Source organism: Lygodium microphyllum, chromosome 13, assembly GCF_053477565.2.
Source record: "Lygodium microphyllum isolate KBCC chromosome 13, Lygodium_microphyllum_v1.1.10, whole genome shotgun sequence".
Classification (NCBI taxonomy): Eukaryota; Viridiplantae; Streptophyta; class Polypodiopsida; order Schizaeales; family Lygodiaceae; genus Lygodium; species Lygodium microphyllum.
In genome coordinates, this window is record NC_141147.1 from 23,350,777 (window position 1) to 23,367,273 (window position 16,497).

A 16,497-nucleotide genomic window follows, 5' to 3' on the forward strand; every position below is an offset into this window, starting at 1 on the left:
AGAAAGCGCCGCATGATCAAGCAAAGATGGGTCCCTAAAGCCCTCTTACATGCGCAAGGCTACTACGAGGAAAATACCTGGCTGTGGATCACTAAGGCCCACACGGCCAAAGGCACCATTCATACACTGCCCTCAAGCTTGATCAAACTGCGTTCCCTAAACCCTCAAAACCACAAGCCGCAGTGCTCTCCTGAACCACAACCATTCGCCTTATCCACGACTAAGCCCAAGAGAGTCCCAGAAGCCTACTGGCCCGAACCGCAGGCTCCTCACAAGAGTCATCACCCGTCGAAGTCAATCCACCTCCCCAACTCCAACCTGAATGCAGCAGCCTGTCCGTCATGGCTGCTCCTAATCCACTCAACATCCAAGTGGCCCAACCACAAAATCACGAACCCTCCCAACCGCCCATCTTCCTTGTCAAAAGTTCTTGTTCTGTCAAACCTCAACCACATGTCGGCCTTATGCCCTCCTATGAACGAAAATCCTTTTTAGCGCTAGCCGTTGACCTCGCTGAGGACACCGGGGATGACGTGGTGGATTGTATTAAAATATTAGATGACACTTTCGTGTCACTCGCGCTAAGCTATGACCGCTTGGACTTAGGTCTGCCAACTGAAGTGCAAAATATGCCTTGCTCTTGGAAAACCTTTGAATTCGCGTTCACAAAAGCTTCTCGCTCCGCTGCTGAGTTGCTTAACAGCGAAATCTCCAAGGAGCAAGCCATCAAACAGTGCCTTATCACGTCATACGATCCACGAACCACTTCTGCTATCGCTGACCAAGAAATCGCGGAGTTATCACAACTCACTGATACTGGATCACCCTTCTTGAGGTAGTGGTATGCTCTTAGGTTGCAATGGAAAGTTAAAGGATGCCGCATACTGACCAACACTAACCAATGCCGCATCATCAAAATAGTAGAGTATGATCCCACTTACGTCGCAGCCACCTCGTATAGAGTGTTAACCACTCTTCGTGGCTGACCCATGGAAGAACTGTAACGTGTCCACTAGAATCATCCCGGACACGTCTTAGCAGTCCATCGGGAAGGATGTCTAGAAAGCTCCGCCCGGCACTCCCATGGAATGTTATGGACTTGCGATCTAGGTCTTCCCGTGTCTGCCACGTAGCGGAAGTATCCTGGCCGTTCCCACTTAGGATCGACCTGAGTTTGGGTTTTCCTGTTTGGTCATTAACTAGCAACAACTAGCGTCAGACCCAAGCGAACTACTTTACGCAGAAGCGCTCGGTCCGAAGCGGATTCACGCTGCACTTGGTTCAAGGAGAATGGGAAACGAGAGGGATGCAAGGCTCGACCTCTCTGCCATAAGGCATAGTCCCATTCCGTTCCCCTAAAACAGCGTAAATCGGGTAGGATGTAACTCTAGGTCATCGTCTTCGTTATTCGCTTTGATGCTGAAGATCAACCTGCTGTTCGTCGAAGACTTTGAGAAAAGTTCCCGGCTAACCGGGACCACCCATCCATAGGACAGACCCATGGTCCATCCTCCGCACTTTCCTCGGTTTGTTTTAGTTATGTAATTACCTACCACATTAGTTTGACATATACAAACAGCTTCTTTGATTAACCCTGTTATGCACTGGTTCCTTCACGTAATCTTATCACAGGACATAAAGAAAACAATGCCAAACAACTTCTTTATTATCATTTTATCCTTTTATCTTTGAAATACAAGGAGTTCTCGCCCGTAGGCGTATTCATAATCCGCCCGAAGGCTATCCAGTAATCCACCAGGGATCACTAATCCAAGCTTCCGCCCGTAGACTAGTATGCGGGCCTCGAGATCCAATCCCGAGTCATGTTAGCCTCTTGTGCAGGGCCCGAAAGGCGAGGGATTTACGGCCAGAGCCCCCTCTAGCACCCAAGCGTCCTCCTGCTCCAAGTAGAACTCGACGGAGAGACCTCTCACGGCGGGTTCGCTCCACGTTCCCGGCGCGGTTAACAACCCCCTTGGTTAGGGTCAGGTAGGCAGTCGGGGGTAACTGAAGCTGCCTCTCCCTTCAGGCTTCAACCTGAAGCTTTAGATATCTTTTCATCCTTTAGTTCCTTGAGCAAACAATGCAAACAGTGCTTTCTAAACTATTACAAGCACAATCAATTCCAGTGGTCGTTTTATTTGGCCAACTGTTAAAAAGTGAATCATTCTCTCCGAATGCATCCAGCATTCGACTTGGGATCAAATTGCGACTTGGCAAGATCCCCAAGGATTTGTTTGTTCACCCTTTTATCCTTGGGTTAGGGCCATACCCTGTTAACCCAACTTAATCAATACCTTAGGTAATAGTAAATCTTGGCGACCATGTCACTTCAATTTATTGATTGGTCCTTTTTCTTCCAGGCAAATACCTAACTCCCCTTTTTCTTGGCAATTTTTCCCAAGAAAGGTGTTGTAACAGGATGACTACTCTTCCTCTTGCAAGTTAAACTTGCATAAGAACTTGCCAACCTCATTCCAAGAAATGGCAAAACTCTCTTGTGAATAAACCACAAGTCTATGCAACATTGCAACTTATTGCACAAGTGTCGCATATATTCCATGGGATCATTTCACCCATTAAACGGCGTTTTCAGGTCACGGAATTAACTTCAGGCGAGTGGCAGGGTTTAGGGTCTCTTCTTACCCAACCCATTCCTAATTATATTGGGTCACGATCTTAGAAATTTGCAACTCCGTCGGAGTTTCATCATTAGAACGAATGATCCTTAGGATAAAACCTTAGATCATTTTATGCATGAACATCCAATTGACTCGACATTCCGTGAATGTGTGTAAGATCTTTGGGTTTGCGGGTTTTAACTTGGCAACAAGTGTAAAACTAGGTCGAATCCTTATCGCGCTAAACACTAGTTAGCACTTGGGATATTTGTCATATCGACTGAACCATGCCCATATGAATCTCTTGTGGTTTAGGTGACTTAGACAACTCAATATACTTGTCTTGAAACCTTTCCTAAAGGTAATAAACTAGATCTAAAGGAGAACAATAGATACAACTTCACCAATACGTGTAAACATGCGATTCACTGCTTCTACGCATCACATGGTTCACAATAACCGTATCTTTCCTTGGCAAAGTAAAAATACCTGATAATCTGAACACTAACTTTCCTAGGTCCTACTAGGACTTACATCAAATAATCATGCCACTTGCAAGTCCATAGATCATTTTCGTGCCCTTCTATTCCTTTTCGAATAACATCTTATGGGTGTTAACTTTTCCTCATGAATCATTACAAGGAAGATTTATCTAAAAATGGGACATGCCATTAATCTTTCCATGCCTAGTAAAAAGGTGTACCTTAATAATTTCAACCTTGTAATGAGGCAACAGTTGTCCTAGGCTCGTCACTTTTGAATACACAAAAGGAAACTTGCTAATAAGGTCCTACAAATGCATGGACACCTTATGCTCTTTCCATTCATTCCATTGAACGTACCAATGATCAATTTTCATATCTTAAGCTATTTCTAATAAATGTTCAAATAGCCAATTCATTTTCCAATTGCATTTAACTTGACTAGTTGAATTCGAACATGCATGAGTGCTTCCTAATCCATGAAATTTATCATGATTAACTCAATACTTCTGTGTGGAATCCAAATAGATCAAACCTGGACTTGTGGACTCCGGGAAATATCCACGTAGATACTAGGAGAAGATCCTTCCGCAGGCGCGTCTTGTGACTTTTTAGGGCCCATTGTAGGCATGATTTTGGCTTCCGGATTGCCTTCGCGGCCTATAGATATACTCGCCTTGGTATGCAGTCTCAAGATCTTGGCCTTTTCTCCCTGGTACGCAGGACATCCCTTCCGAAATGTGGATCCTTGAGAATACCGGCTTGCGGAATTTGGCCTTATGGAAGGCCTTGAGGGGTTGGAGCTTGGTTTGTGGAAATGGGCCTTGCAAGAATGGAGGCTTTAGGGTTCTTCTTCTCCTTCCCTAAAATCCTAGGACCGGCCTTGTGGGTGATTGGTGGGAAGGGCCTTTATAGGCTTCCTCTTTTACTCTTCAAAATCCCGAGGGTTGAAGATATTGTGGAAAGGTGTTTAAGGACCCCTCTTCTTCTCTACAAGACCTGGGGCCTAGAGGGCTTATGGAAAAATTTGGTAGGAAGGCCTTATAGGCTTCCACTTCGAAACCCGAGGGGAACAATTGGGCTTTTGGAGGATCTAGTGGGACGGGGCTTTAAATCCGAGCCTAGAAGGCTTATGGGTGATCGGTGGGAAGGGACTTGTGTTGGGAATCCACGAGAAGGGGGGACTTGCACTGGGCTAATATGGGCTGTGTGGGAATGCAATGGGAAAGGGGGATTGAATCCCGGGGTAAAAATGGGCTTATAAAGGGACTCCACGGGAAGGGGCTTTGAGAAGCCCCCTTAGAAGCTTCCTAGAGAAGCTTCTAAGAGCTTCTGGCAGCACATCCACGTCGGGAGAGGGGAGGGTTCGTGATCCAGCGGCGGCGGCGGACTAAGGTGGCCGGGCGGCTTCACGGCAGCGGACTGTGGCGGCGGGAGGCTGGCGGACTGGGCGGCAGCATTTCCTTCACGTGGCGACGGCCTGGTCTCCTTCCCCTTTCCCAACGGCGGCAGCAGCCCGTCCTCTCCTTCCACAGCCGTCCCTCCTCCACACGGCCACCTCCCTCACATGGCAACAGCCTTCTGCCGCCTTGTCCTCCCTTCCACAGCGACGGCCTTCACACGACACGTTCAGCACGTCCTCCTCCCTCTCCCCCTTTTCTTCCCCCCCCCCCAAGAGGGGGTTCTTATAGTCCAAGGGGGGGAGAGGGGACCTCCCCACGTGGCCCTTTGCATGGCTCTCTCCCTCCACCTCCTCATGCTCCCCTTACTAGCCCATCCCTTTCCCCCAGCCACACATCGGCTGGGGAAGATAATAAAAAAATTTGCAATTACCTATCCTCTTGACCTCTTCCCAAGAGGCTGTTTTCCCGTGGCTATGCGGGTTTGAATCCCCGGCCTTATTTTCCTAAGGTGGAGTGTCTCCATTTCCCGCGTGTGGTTATAGATTAGCTGCTGGCACTAGTGATAATCTTTGCACGAGATTTACACGACGTGCAGGAAGTTAATATTTACAGTACGCAGTACGCGGAAATATTACAAGAACACATCAAAGAACACCCCTACCTCGATCGCTTGTTGACTGAGGAAGAGTTACACATTGCTAGCCGTATCGACTCTAGTGACTTCCTCACATATGTTCTCACATACACCACGCACGTGGGAATTCAACCCTTTGATTTGGACCGCGAAGCTCAATTGGAATACAATCCAAAATTCTATACTTGGCTCCTTCACAAGCAACTCCTATACCACCATGCCGAAAGCCCTTCACCTTTTGACCCTCAATCCTAGGAAGGATTCTTCTCAAGTAGGAAGGGGAGGGGGTAAGGTGAAATAAATCAGATGAGAAAGGGGTAAGGTGAAATGAATCAGATGAGAAATGAATCAAAGTAAAATCAATGAAAAACATAAACATGTATTATGAAAAAACGGATGGGGTAGGAAAATGGGCATGAAAACTTTGAAGTAAATGGCAAACAGTCCAAGTCTAAAAAGGAAAATCTACATTGCTTCTTAATGAATTCATTCAAAAAGCATAGAGTTTTTCTTTTCTAGCAATGAGCAAATTAATATGTAGAAAGCACTAATGAAAGTTATGATTTATGGTAGGAGAATAAAATGCTACAGTCAGCAAGACCGTGCCCATCGACTCTCATTCACATACGAGGAAAGGGAGCAATACCGCATCCATCTAGAGAACCGCGCCTTCAGCCAGCTTAAATTTCAAACCATCCACAACATAGAAGCTGTGGTGGCCAAGGAGGAAGCAGCCAGGAGGGTGGTTGAACAATGCAACCTCACGAAGTATCTTGAAAAGTTCTCGCAGGAGCTAGACACATGAAGTGCGTGGAGTTCCTCAGAACGTACAACCCAGATCGAGAATGTGGTACTGTGACGGTGGGCAGAGGAGAAGATGCAAAGTAGGTATAGGTCCGCTTAGACCCAGCCTTGGTGGAGAAGGCTTTGGGGTTGAAGCCAAAGACAGAGAGGAAACAGAAAAGGGATGTTTATGCCATGCTTAAAATGAAGAAGGAAGATGTGCTCACAAATGATGGCATAAGCATCCTTGATATCCCTGATGCAGAAGCCATGATGCAAGCCAAGCTGATACATGTGCTCTTCTCCAGCCAACGCTACAATTCATTGATGCATCGAATTAGCGTACATGTGCTGGAGAGTGTAGCAGCCCATACCCTAGACGAAGTAGACTGGAATGGGTACGTGCGAAAAATAATCGACCAGGCAGCCAAAGCATTGGCCCTAGGAAGTGTGCCAGGAGGAGGAGAATCTCTAGCCTCTAAAGCTGCAGAAAGAAAGAAAGCCTCCTCCAAAGCCTCCTTCATTAGGTATGGAGGTGTCTTGACTGCGTTCATCTAGGAGGCAGTGAAGGAAGCACAGGATGTAGAAGAAGGAGAAGGAGAAACGCTAGAGAGGTTGCCTCCTCACCAGGACAAGGATAGGTCCACCGATAGAACTGAGACAGAGGAAGAAGGGGAAGGACAAACAAGCAAAAAGACAACCAAGAAGCCCAAGAAGAGGACAATGCAGAGAAAGAAGAAGGATGATGAAGGTAGAAAGAAGGAGAGAGAAGACTTGGAAAGGGAAAAGAAAGAGTCCCTAAAAGAGGCCAAGGAGAGAGAGAGGAAGAAGAGACAGGAGGAAGAGAAGGAAAAAGAATAATTACAGAAAGCAAAGAAGGCATCGAAATAGGAAGCAGAGGAGAAGAAAAGAAAGGAAAAAGAAGAAAAAGAGAAAAAGAAGGAAGAGCAGAGAAAAGCGGAGGAGGAAAGGAGAAGAAATGCGGATGAGAAAGAGAAAGAACTAAGAAGGAAGGAGGAAGAGGACCTGGCTGACGCCACACGCTGGTCCATCGAGCAACAAAGCCGAGCTGATGAATTGGGGAACTGGAGCCCACAGAGAGAAGAAAGGCCAGGGTCTAGCACACAGGTGCCAGAGGTCGTGCCACCTGCAGTCACTGAGGGCAAGGGCAAGGCCCCAATTCATCCAATTCCTACCCTCTTGGTGCCTTCCACTGAACCCACCGCCATCACCCCTAGCATTCCAACCCCTGCCGACGTGTCAAATTTTGTGGCATGGATGCAATACTTCATCAACAAAGAGATGGCCCAGGGACAGAGCATAGGAACCACGGCCACATGACAAAAGAGGCTAGCTACTGATGCAGAATCCAGACAAGATCCTAAAAGGCAGAAAGTAGAAGCCTCAACCTCACCCATTCACACAACGATGACGCCATTGGCTAACTACGAAGAGTGCGTCGCCGAGCTACTCTCCCAATTGGAGAAAGCTAAGGAGGAACGCAAGATAGCCATGGCTGAGTTGGCAGTTGAGAAGGAATCAGTAGCCGCCTTCCAGAGCTGGATAAAAGGAGGATGATAGCCATGCAACAAAGGGAGATCGTAGATCTTAAACAAGAAATGAAGGCTAAGGATGACAGGGAGGAGCACTGGAGACAGCAGCTTGAAAACGAAACACAGGAGCTAGTGAAGATGCAAAGAGAGCACAAGCTCCTGATAGTGCAATACCAGGAGCTTGTTACGAAATCTACTCAGGTTGATGCGCTTGTGGCTGAGCTGAATGCCAGAGATGAGGAGAGAAAACAAGACATAGAGGAGCAGCAAGAGGAAATTGAGCGCCTGATAGATCAACTAAACTCTGAAAAAGAAGAGCAACAGAGGCTGGTTAGGGAGTTGGAGGACCAAGAACAGAAACTCATGATACTAACCCTAAAGCAAGGAGAGAGCATGGAAGAAATGAACAAAAGAGCAGAGGAGTGGGCTGTGCATAATGAAAAGAGGGTGAAGACACTAGCACGGCGCCTTGCTCTGGTAGAGAAGGAGAAAATCATTGCAAAGAGCAAGGCAGAAGCAGCCCAAGTGGCCTTCGGTGCCCAACAAAAAGCCTTCCTCGACACCATCATGGACATCACCCGCTCAGTGCAAGGAGAGTCATTGGAGGTGACGCAAAGAAAGCTCAGCATCACACGCAGAGCCTTACATGCTGGATTGCAGATGCCATCCCTACCTGCATAGGTTAGGCTGAGCTTGGATAAGCAACAGAAATACCTATTGCTAGCCGGCTTAACCCCCTAGGAAATCGACGCCCTTAGATTCAAAGAGGAAGCACCATAAGGAGAACGGCAGGGGGAGGAAGTAGAACTTGAGATCGACAAGAACCGATTCAAGGAGGATGTAGTCCCACAACCCCCCTTGCCGTAGTCTCAAGAGCCATCACAAGAGGACCCATCTGCGGAAAGACAAGCCACATTTAGGGAAAGACACAGAAAGCTAGTAGAGAAAGCCAGGAAATAGCTGAGAGCCAAACCAGCCGTGTTGCCGTCCGCACCCCTCCCACCTTGCCCTGATAATATCCCCACGGGATTCCACACAGAACTGGTGCTGTGGGAGATACAAGAACAAGGAAAGGATCCATTTACCTTTAGTTTTCTCCTACCCAGCAGTCTGCGGAGGGTCTTGCTGCTCAAGGTGATGGATGAGGTGATTGCAATCGATAGCCAGTTGGGGCAAAGATGACTAGAAGAGCGAGACAAAACCCTGACCTCCTAGGGCACAGAAGTGGCTGATTACTGGCATAACAAAGTTTTGCAGTCCCACACATTGTACAGGGCTACAAAAGCCAACCCTTGTGGAGGAGGCGAGTATATGCGACATCAGCATGCTCGCCTGGATGGCGTTTTGTAACACCCTGCCATTCGACCAGAACAACCCCATCTACATGGCATACCCTCGAAGGGTAGGTGTGGATTTTGATGCCACCCTCCACGAGCGATACGACTTCCCTATTATTTATAACTCTAATGTAGTATCCTTTGAGCATGCCCTTCTCTTTACCTCCGAAAGCCTAGATGATTCTATGACACGCTTACTTGCGGATTTCTCCTCATGCCCTTACCCCGCCTTTGTAACAACATGTAATTATCTTAGGTTACTTAAGCTACTCCTTAAGCAGGACCCAACTCCACAAGAGCGCGGCCTACCTCCCCTCTTCTTTGACCCTAACGCTATTGACAGCTGCGCCATGGCTCGTCTCATGATGAGGGCTAGTCTCCTCCCCTCTTTTTGCCTAGCCCCCCTAGAAGATATGAATGACAGCCAATTCACTAGGTGCAATCACCCTTTCCTCTCCACCACTTCTCTCCATGTCCGCATGAATCTGAAAGGATACATGCAAAGCTACCAGTTTTTGAGCAAATCCATCCGACCCCCTTCCCCTCCTCATTCAGATGAAGACAATTAGGCATGGCTGTCATTCCACAACTACAAAAAAAAAAAAAGAGAATAACATGAAAGGAAAAGCACACAAGGACTCACTTGTAGAAGCACATAAACACCACATAGAGCACTATCACTGCACCTAGGGGTTCTCAAGTTAGGCGTGCCCGGTGGCTTCGGTTGGCCGGCTCCGCTCCTTATCCCCTAGCCCTTTTTGCTTCCCCACTTCATGCTTAGGGCACATCAAGGGCAGGACATACCTAGGGAGCTAACACTCGCCTATGGTTAGACCTGTCATCCTAAGCCACTTGCACTGCACCTCCCTTAACACAAATGGGGTCCTCAAGTGTGGGACATCACCTAGGCTTGCTTGCGGTTAGACCCGCCTCCCCATTCCACTAGCACGAGCACATTGCACTATAACAGTAAGGTAGTCACTCCCCTTAGGAAGAGCACTGCATCTTCTCCTTTCAAGCATCACACAAGCAGCAAACCAGCAACTTCGGAGGTCCCTGTCAACCACTCGCTATCCATCCGGCTTCCCCGACAAACATTAGCTTCCACATGCACCTGAATCTACATGTGGCCCTTCCCTTTACACCATCATTGCCCAAGTGCCTACCACTCTACAAGAACACAGAAGTGCCATGGGACTTGCACCCGTCTCGGAGGGGGATTATGTTAACCCCAAGTCGAGATGGTGGAAAATGGCGAAAAATGAAGGAAAAAGCGAAAAAAGCATGGAAAAAGCAAAGACACGCAAGCGACCTCTAGAAGCTAAGCCGAGACCAAAGGCGCAATTTTAAATGAAAGGCACCTCAAAAAACTTGGAAAACTCTTGTAAAAGAGCGCAACGCTCCCTCCTGTGTCAATTGTAAAATATTAGATGGGTATAGGCTAGAGGACAAGGCTAGAAGAGGGAAATGGAAAAAAGACATTGCCACAATGGCCGGTCATGTAAAAAAGGGGATGGGTGCCCATGGGATTTTAGGGTTTGTATATAAAGTTCAAAAAGTGAATGGAAGCTCATTCTTTTGGTGTGTGGCTAACAAGAGCTCTCTTCTTCTTCTCTTCTTCTCTTCTTCTTGCTTGTGTGTGCTCTTGAGAGAGGGAGTGTGAGAATGTGAGGGAGTGAGTGTGTAGGAGTGAAGGATCAAGAGGGTGAAGCTCTTCACCATCTCCTCTTCTCTTCTTCTCTTCTCTTCTCTTCTCTTCTCTCGCACGTGCGGCTATGGAGGATGGAGCTTGGAGATGGACGAGGCTTGAGGATGCTTGAGCTAGCATCAAGAATCATGGAGCTACCGAGGTGTGCGAGGGAGAAGGCTACTCACATCGGCATCAAGGTAAGCTCACTACACTCGTAGGATCGACAGCGCGTCGGCTAGGTGAGAGATAGCCATTAGAGCTCGCTTGAAATGCTTGAAGCAATAAGCAGTCTATGGGTCTTGGCAGTTGAGCGTAAGCTCCCACTACACTCCCTCTTATGCCCATCTCCGTATCTTTGGATGTGAGGCATTTTTCCATGTGCCCAGGGACAAGAGAAGTAAGCTAGATCCTAAGAGTGTCAAATGCATTTTCCTTGGTTATGGGGATGTAGACAAGATGGGTTACCATCTCTGGGATCCGCAGGCATGGAAAGTCATCCGCAGTCATGATGTAGTCTTCCATGAAGACAAGATGCATAGGCAACCTGAGAGAGTTGTTGAGATCCGCAGGGTCATATTTTAGGAGGAGCCGAGAGCTCCCACACAACCAGTTGGACAGCCTACAGCTGCAGCCGATGCTCATGGTCAGGGTGTCTGACAGGCAGCTGGGTAGGCAGCAAAGCCTACTATGAGACGATCTACTAGAGATAGACGTCCACCTGATAGATTTCAGCCCTCGATGCATTATGTCTTGGTTAGAGATGCAGGAGAGCCTTTCACTTATGATGAGGCTATGCGCAGGGGTGACAGTCACTCCTGGGAGAGGTCTATGTAGTCTGAGATAGAATCCTTGCATAAGAATGAGACTTGGGATTTGGTTTCCTTGCCTAAGGGCAAGAAGGCTTTGCCCTGCAAGTGGGTGTACGAGCTGAAAAGTACCCCTGGACACCCCAAGCCGGCATACAAGGCTAGATTGGTAGCAAAGGGTTTTAAGCAAGAGCATGGTGTGGACTTTGATGAGGTCTTTTCTCCTATGGTTAAGATGACCACCCTGCACTTAGTCTTGGCTTTGATTGCTCAGCTTGACTTGGATTTATACCAGATGGATGTCAAGACGACTTTCTTACATGGGGACTTTCATGATGAGATTTATATGGAGCAGCCTAAGGGCTTTGCAGAACCTGGCAGGGTGCACCTAGTGTGCAAATTGAAGAAAAGTCTTTATGGCTTGAAACAGGCACCTAGGGAGTGGTATCATAAGTTTGATGCCTTTATGCAGTCACAGGGCTGTAGCAGGAGTGCTATGGATCCGTGTCTTTACATGAAGAAAGCTCGTGATGGTTCTTTATTGATTTTGGTATTCTATGTCGATGATATGTTGATAGTAGGGAAAACTCATGATGAGCTAGATGCTCTTAAGGCTCAGCTCAAGAAGAGCTTTGAGATGAAAGATCTAGGATAGGCTGCTCACATACTTGGTATGCGCATTAGACACGATAGGCATTAGGGACTCCTCTACTTGTCACAGAGAGAGTACATTCATAAAGTCCTTGAGCACTTCCGCATGGAGGACGTAAAGCCTATTGGCTATCCAGTGCCTTCTTATGTGAAGGTATCACAGGCTGATTGTCCACAGATAGATGAGCAGAGGGCCGAGATGGCCAAGATTCCCTATGCATCCGCAGTGGGCAGTCTTATGTATGCCATGATAGGCACTCGTCCAGATATTGCCTTTGCAGTTGGTGTTGTGGCACGCTATATGGCTACAACTGGAAAGAAGCATTGGGATGCCATGAAGGGTATCATGAGGTACCTGAAGTGGTAGCCAAGATATAGGAGTCGTGGGGTACACTGACTCTGATTATGCAAGACATGTAGATAGTAGGAAGTCCACTTCCGGCTATGTATTCACATATGCTGGAGGTGCTGTTTCTTGGATGTCTAGGGTGTAGAAATGCATGGCCCTTTCTACTATAGAGGCCGAGTATGTTGCAGTCACTAAGGCTTGCAAGGAGGCCATTTGGTTGGGTCGTTTAGTTGCTGACCTTAGTATTGATGCTATCCCTACACTGCATTCGGATCCTATGAGTGCTATTTAATTAGCCAAGAATCCGGTCTTCCATGCGAAGACGAAACACATTGAGGTGAGGTATCACTTCATATGTGGGGTCGTTGAGGACAAGTCTGTTGATCTATTCAAGATCTCGATTGATTAGAATCCTACAGATCTACTCATGAAAAGCCTCCCTATAGAGTGCTTTGCCTTCCTCAGGAGGTTGATGGGTGTGGGATGAGATGACATCTTTCCTCATCCTGTTGTACATGTGTACATGTTGTACTGTCTTTTTTTTCTTTTTCTTTTCACTCCTCACTAGGGAAGATTCGTCTTTAAGTGGGAGGTTGTTGGGGGTAAAAGAGCCTTCGCCTAGCCGCCCGTGTATTACTACACTGACAGTCACCGCCACTGCACACTGCAGGTGGCGCGTGCCCGTCACCGTCACTTTATTCTTTATTCTTTTAGTGACAGTTTGAATAAAGGAAGGCCCAATCACACATTGTGACTGTTGGAGTTCCCATTTCTTGCGTCTCTCTTTCTTACTCTTGCTCTCCCGCCATAGCTCTAGAGTGCAAGCTTCGATCCTTCTCACCTTTCAGCAAAAATATCTAATCATACAAGCTTGATTTTTTTTAGCAAGGCTAAGCCCCTAATTCTTTTTGCAAAGTTAAACATGCTGCTCTGAGAGAGAGAGAGAGAGAGATTTGCCTCCTACAGCACTGCCGATGCACCAAAAATACCATCCAAGCCCAGAGTCTGCATGCATACCTCCACCTCCAGCACCTGGAAACCCACCCTGTCCTGGGAAACTATCTGGTAGCTATGCTTGCCGACTCAGGGAACCTGCATGATACCCGTTGTGTATTCCTCCATGGCCTGCCGTGCCCCATCGAGCACTCCTGGACTTGCCTCATCTCTGCCTACATCAACTGCGGCTGGCCACGCCATGCCTTCCACCTCTAACACCAGATGCCCTTGCATTGTGGACAGCCTAGTTGATTCATGTATGTGGCTTTGCTCAATGCCTGCTCTCGGCTCTAGGATGTTGACATGGGTAGGCAAACACACACTGATATCGTCTAGCATGGATTGGATACATAAAGTAATGTGTATGGCACCCTGGTGGACTCGTATGGGAAATGCCACTCCCTCACTGAAGCACACCAAGTTTTCAAGAGCCTACCACTTCAAAATGTGGTTTCCTGGACTACGCTCATTGCAAGATATATTGAACATGGTCTCAATTAGGAAATAATGGATTCTTACAAACAGATGCAACTCGAAGGATTGCATGCAAATGCTGTCACCCATATGTTTACTACTTGATAGCTTGTGCAACCATAGGGATTGTGGAAATAGGCTGAGAGCTACACGTAGAAATCATTCAAAAAGGCTTGGAGCAAGAGTTCCATGTCAACACCACACTAGTGGTGGATATGTATGCCAAATGCAACTTGCTCAAAGAAGCACGCCAGCTATTTGACAGATTGCATGTTAAAGATGCTGTCTTGTGGTCAGCTCTACTTGCAGGATATGTTGAACATGGCCATTGTGAAGAAGCCCTTAGCTATTTTGATTAGATGCAGCTGGAAGGTGTATCAGGATACTGTCACTTTCATTCTCTACTTGAAAGTTTGTGGGACCATTGGAGCCTTGGAAGTGGGCCGATGATTACATGCCAAAATTTGACTGTGGCAGGATTGGAGAATCTCTCAATGAGCAATGCATTAATTGACATGTATGGAAGATGTGGCTCCATAATTGAAGGGTGAAAAGAATTTGATGGGCTTCTAGCTCAAGATGCGGTTTCCTGGATTGTATTGATCGAAGGATATGCTGAAAATGGGATCGATGAAGAGGTGTTGAATTGTTTCTAACAAATGCAATTAGAATGTGTCCCTATGGATCTATTGACCACTGGTTCTTGGTATAAAAGCTTGTGGCACTATAGGGGCATTGGAAGTGGACATAGATCCACATGCTGAAGTATGCAGAAAGGGTTGGGGGACAAAGAGCTTTATGTGGGAAACACACTTGTGGATATGTACATGCAATGTAGATTGCTTTCAAAAGCACAACATGTGTTCAATAGGATAGCAAGTCAAGGTGTAGTGTTATGGATTGCTTTAATTGCTGCACATATGGAATGTGGTCATTACACACATGCACATCCATTCCATGGTGGCATGTCTTTTGAGGACCATGGCCATCTTGAACATGACTACCATACAAAATTAGTCTGGTAGTAGACCTCACTATGTGGCTCTTACTCAAGTCTATTCTTATAATTTCTCTGTAGACAAGTGAGTTGAACCAAAAGCAAAGATAGTTTCAAACAAGTCATGTGATCCTTCAAACTCATGTAAGGGTTTTCATTCATTAAGTGTCAGCTTAGATGGTCATTATCTAGTAGTTGGTAATTAGAATGGAAATCTTCATGTATATGATCTACAGTCCCTTCAGATTGTAAACTTCAAGGCAAACAATGGTTATTCCTTTATAGACAAGCGAGTTGAACCAAAAGCAAAGACAATTTCAAACGAGTCAAGCGATCCTTCAGACTCATGTAAGGGCTTTCATTCATTAAGTGTTAGCTTAGATGGTCATTATCTAGCAGTTGGTGATCGAAATGGCAATCTTCATTTATATGATCCACAGTCCCTTTAGATTGTAAACTTCAAGATGAACAATGGTTGATCAAATGTGTTTATTTTTTCAGTAAGCATCATAGTTAGAATTAAAGGTGCTAGGAAGACACTACTTAACATCATTATTTGATAGGTGGTTGGTGATATTGTATTGGAACTTGTGGTAATACTTGGTAGGAAGCACATGATGCATAGATTCTTACTTTGAGCTTTGGAGATGTGGCCCTCATGGGTGCTGACATTAATGCCATTCAAATTCCCCTTTTCACATTTGGTAGTAGAGACCTTCTTGTATATATATATGATGTTTGCAAGTATTGTGAGACTTGTACATTCATAGTCTGTCATTCCTTTGTCAACACATGGTGGTCATTTAATTCACTTTCAGAGTTAATGTTTGGAGGCATATATTTTTATTGTCTTGTGCTATTGAAGAGTTTGTCTTATAGAGTACTTCTTTGAGCACGCTTGATTTTTGAATTTAGAAACTTTGATATCATCGAGACATTAAATGATCATTTTGCTTCAATCACTGCAGTAAAATTTGCTTTGCGGTGGTTTCAAATTGTTGAGCGCTAGTGCAGGCAAGTATGGATTCCTCCTAAACTCATGGTTTTTACTCTAGATTTTAAGATTCTTAGGTCTATTTTGTCTTGGCCCAATTGTAAAACCACTTGCCTGTAGATTAGTGGTGTTTCACAACATAGAAGCAACAACAATGGGCATCAAGAGTACATGTTATCATCAAGAAATGGCTTCTCGTGTCACAATTTATGATATGGACATTGATCCATACAACAAGCTAGCAGTCACATTGTTGGACAAGTTGGAAGCTATTATAGTAAAATGATATCTGCAAACATGAGATAGCCTAGTTTCTGTGCTAGTCATTTCATTGTACAAGCTCAAGGCTGATTTTTCCAACCTCCTCATCTAATGCTTAATGCTTATGCTTATCATCAAATGTGCAGGTTAATGATGAAAGTGGTAACTTTATGGAGAGGGAGGATGATTTAGAGAATGATGAAAGCCTACGTGCAGAGATGGAGGAAACTGAGCGAGATGCGGATTGCTCTTGGTGAGTGTGTACAAGGATACTTAATAAGAAATACATGAGTAAACTAATTCAAAAATTGAAATTGTAGATTGTTGTAGACAATGTAGACAACAAATGGTTGGAGACATGCCAATTTTGGTTAGGGACAGGTTGCTCGAATAGTAGTAGACAAAAAAAGGTAGGCTAGGGGGTAGTTGTTGAAGGAGATCCCAACTAACATGTATCCCTTTGTAT

At 46.0% G+C, this 16,497-nt stretch overlaps 1 pseudogene; it reads left to right on the forward strand.

The window, feature by feature from the left end:
- Positions 1-7,435: 7,435 nt before the first annotated feature.
- Positions 7,436-16,497, forward strand: part of LOC148026420 (uncharacterized) — a 39,963-nt pseudogene continuing 30,901 nt past the window's right edge.